Source organism: Maniola hyperantus, chromosome 5 (genome assembly GCF_902806685.2).
Source record: "Maniola hyperantus chromosome 5, iAphHyp1.2, whole genome shotgun sequence".
Lineage (NCBI taxonomy): Eukaryota > Metazoa > Arthropoda > Insecta > Lepidoptera > Nymphalidae > Maniola > Maniola hyperantus.
The window spans coordinates 2,925,007-2,929,582 of record NC_048540.1 but is presented as its reverse complement, the minus strand read 5'-3'; the positions used below and the strand labels follow the sequence as shown (position 1 = coordinate 2,929,582).

The 4,576-nt window shown below is 39.7% G+C and overlaps 1 pseudogene; it reads left to right on the top strand.

Annotated features, from left to right (window-relative positions):
• The first annotated feature begins 17 nt into the window (after window positions 1-17).
• LOC117982199 (importin-7 pseudogene) lies at window positions 18-3,560 on the top strand (annotated as a pseudogene).
• The last annotated feature ends 1,016 nt before the right edge of the window (window positions 3,561-4,576 follow it).

Below are 4,576 nucleotides of genomic sequence, written 5' to 3'. Positions count from 1 at the left end.
GTCTGTGTTATACACTGCTCTGCTCTTTCTCTTTGGTTTGGCCGGTTTTGGCGGTGGCTTGAGCCCTTTTATCACTTTTATTTCTATTCGGTGGCTTGAGCCATCACTCATCAGAATATTGTAAATGTACTCTGCAGTTTAATGTTAATTACGAAAAAATGGACACAAGGGAGCTGACGGAAATATTGCGCGCAAGTATTGACCCAAATCAGAGACAGCAAGCAGAAGAACAACTCGCTCGAATACATAAAATTATTGGTTTTGCACCATCACTGCTGCAAGGGGTTATGTTAAATGATGTTCCACTACCAGTGAGACAGGCTGGTGTTATTTACTTGAAGAACCTGGTGACATCGGGATGGCAAGAAAAGGAAGCGGAGGATGGAGAACCAATTCCATTTAGTATACATGAACAAGACCGCGCAATGGTCAGAGACATGATAGTGGACGCAATTGTACAAGCTCCAGATATCATACGAGTGCAGCTTTGTGTATGTCTCAAGACTATGATTAAACGAGATTTTCCATCTCGGTGGCCTCAAATTGTTGATAAAATCCACATTTACTTGCAAAATCATGAACCCAACAGTTGGATGGGGGCTCTGTTGTGTTTGTACCAGTTAATTAAAAGCTACGAGTACCATGCGGCAGAAAAACGAGGCCCTCTTATTGAAGCCATGAACTTGTTATTGCCTATGATCTATAATTTAATAGTGAATCTTCAAGCTGATCAATCTGTAGAATCAGTACTTATTCAGAAACAAATACTCAAATGTTTTTATGGTTTAGTAAAATATATTTTACCTTTGGGTCTAATCACCAATGAGGTATTTACCAAGTGGATGGAGGTGCTGAGATCCGTCATGGAGCAGCCTGTACCGGAGCATACTCTACAAGTTGAGGAAGACGAACGCATGGAGCTGCCTTGGTGGAAGTGCAAGAAATGGGCGATGCATACTTTATACAGATTATTTGAAAGGTATGGAAGTCCAGTTAATGCTCGTGAGGAATATGTGCAGTTTGCAGAGTGGTATTTGACTACCTTTACAGGGGGAATACTACAGGTTTTACTTAAAATCCTGGATCAGTACAGACAAAAAGTATATATATCACCAAGAGTGCTGCAACAAACTATAAGTTACATAGATCAGTGTGTTAGCCATGCACACTCCTGGAAATTGTTAAAACCTCATATGTTTGCTATCATACAAGATGTGCTGTTTCCACTTATGTCCTACTCAGAGGCTGATGAGGAGCTATGGCTTAGTGATCCCCATGAGTATATACGCATCAAATTCGATATTTTCGAAGATTTCGTCTCTCCTGTAACAGCTGCACAATCACTGATAACGTCATGCTGCAAAAAGCGAAAGGATATGTTAGAAAGAACAATGCATCTTTGCATGCAAGTTCTGACGAGTCAAGGTGGAGAATACGGGCCACGACAGAGAGATGGAGCTTTGCACATGGTGGGAACCTTAAATGATATCTTGATAAAGAAAAAATTCTACAAGGACGAAATTGATTCTTTGCTTAGTCAATATGTTTTCCCTGAATTTCATAGTCAATTAGGTTACATGAGAGCAAGGGCTTGTTGGGTTCTGCACAGTTTTGCCAGTGTTCGCTTCAAAAGTGAACCACTTCTAATAGAAGCTGTCCGTCTTACTGTGCATGCTCTGCTAAATGATTCAGATTTACCTGTGAAAGTTGAAGCAGCGATCGCACTTCAAATGCTGTTAACATCTCAAGATAAAGTATACAAAATATTAGAACCACAAGTTAAAGCTGTCACAATAGAGCTGCTTAAAGTGATTCGTGAAACAGAGAATGACAATATCGCAAATGTACTACAAAAGATTGTACCACTGTACACTGAACAACTCATGCCAATGGCGTATGAGATCGTGGATCACTTGGCGACAACCTTCAGTAATGTCATTGAAACTGATTCTGGAACAGACGAGAAAGCCATTACGGCTATGGGTCTTCTCAACACAATGCAAACAGTGCTAAATGTCATGGAGGACAATCCTGAAATAATGATGCAGTTAGAAAAAACTGTTTTACGTGTTGTTGGACACATTCTTCATCACAATATTATAGAGTACTATGAAGAAGCTATGTGCTTGTTATGTAATTTAACTGCAAAAAGAATATCAGAAGACATGTGGAAAGTCCTACAGGTGTATATGTGTCAGGTGTTTGAAAAGGACGGTTATGATTATTTCACTGATATGATGCCTGTTCTGCACAACTACATAACTATAGATACTAATGCCTTTCTGTCGAACGAGAATCACATATTAGCTATGTTCAACATGGCCAAAGCGGTTCTTAACTCTGATGCGGAAGACGAATCAGAAATTTATGCAGCAAAACTTCTTGAAGTGATTGTTTTGCAATGCTCGGGAAAAATAGACAACTACTTACCATCATTTGTTGAACTCGTTCTTGGCAGGCTAACAAGAAAGGTCAAGACTTCAGAACTTAGAACTATGTTACTACAGGTGCTGATTGCTATCTTGTACTGCAATCCACACCTGCTGTTCACGATTCTCGATAGCCTCCAAGAGTCTGTGCCTAACGCGTCCATAACTCAACACTTTATTAAACAGTGGATTCACGACACTGACTGTTTTATGGGGTTACACGATAGAAAATTATGTGTACTCGGCATTTGCAGCCTCCTCGAAATGGGTCCTCAGAGGCCGAACCTTGACGAGATTTTGCCGAAAATTCTTCCGTCGTGTTTAGTACTGTTTGACGGTTTGAAGCGCGCTTACGAGGCGAGGGCTGAAGCTGATGAAGACACGTCGTCCGAAGAAGATGACGCGGATGATGACGAAGAGGTCTTATCGAGTGACGATGACGAAATTGATCAAACGAACACCGAATACCTCGAAAACCTCGCGAGGATGGCGACGAAGAACAGTACTCTACAGGGCATCAACATGACAGCTAAGATCGAAGAATACGACAGTGAAGATGACGACGATGATTTCGAACCAGATGAAACTGCTATTGAGTGCTACACAACACCTCTTGATGAAAACGACTGTACTGTCGATGAATATATCAGTTTCAAAAACACACTATCAACTTTGTCTACAAGCGAGCCTGCACTGTACCATGCACTGACTAGCATCTTGTCAAAACAACAATGGGAACAGTTAAATGCTATATTTCTTCTGGCCGACCAACGCAAGGCACAACAGGATAGCAAACGCATTGAGCAAAGTGGCGGTTATTCGTTTACTGTTCCAGCGCAAGTACCAACCACATTTAAATTTGGTTCATAATTATTTAGTGTAAAAACTAATAATAATCATGCAAACGAAATACTTGTGAATAAAAAAAATTGAGTTGATTTATTTTTATGGATGGAAGGAACGGTGAGGAACTGAATAATGGCTTTTATCACAGTTTTTGATTTCACTTACCTAAGTAAGTTCTTATTTATCTTTAAAGAAAAAGCTTTGTTATTAATCATAGGATCAGTAAAGTCTTGAGCACTCTGAAATGTTAAGTAAATAAATAAAGATATTTTTTATTCATTTAAACTTGTACTATTTTTGAATCCTCAAATGCATCTTCTACTGATTCAGAATGCTCAGTTACTCCTGTAGTACCTTTGTAGTCTGTCTGTTGGTCTGTCAAGAAACCTACAGGGTACTTCCCGTTGACCTAGAATCATGAAATTTGTCAGGTAGGTAGGTCTTATATCAGACATTAGGGGAAAAATCTGAAAACCGTGAATTTGTGGTTACATCATACAAAAAAAATTAAATTGTGGTCATGTACTAAAAATTAGTATTTTCCATTTCGAAGTAAGATAACTATATCAAGTGGGGTATCATAATATGAAAAGGCTTCACCTGTGCATTCTAAAACAGATTTGTAAGTATTTATTTTTATGCAAAATAGTTTTTGGATTATCGTGCAAAATGTCGAAAAAATACGATTGTAGTACGGAACCCTCTTTGTGCGAGCCTGACTCGTACTTGGCCGGTTTTTTATGCTAAAAGCGACCAAGTCAGGTCCAGCCTAGCCTCAGTACAGTGCGACAAGCACCGACCAGAAATAGCGACAAGGCTCTCTTGGCACTTGAATGACATTGACAGGGGGCGCTGTTGGAGAACAAAGACAAAGGCTTATTCAGGCAAAAGGAATAGGTATTCCTAAACAAGAACAAAGGGGACACGTCTTGATGGTAATGTTAGTTCCGATTTTCGCCACGCGCCAAGATAGCCTTGTCGCACTGTACTCGATTCGATTCGTGATTCCGATCTAAAGGTCAATGTACAAAATTTCTTTTAGTTGACGATTCAAAAGCACTTGTGAAAGTTTACTAGAATAAAAACATATTTTACTCTATTCTATTCTTGCCGGCCACTGTACTGGATTTGGATGTGAACCATGCAAGAACTCTACAGTTACTCTATGATTTATACCCGTTACTATTCCAATGTTACCCGTTCCCACTGTACTCGATGATGATTTTTTTGTGCACCTGGCAACAGGTAAACCCCGCCCTCCCCGCCTCCCAAGAAAAAAAAAACAGTCTGTGATTGTTATT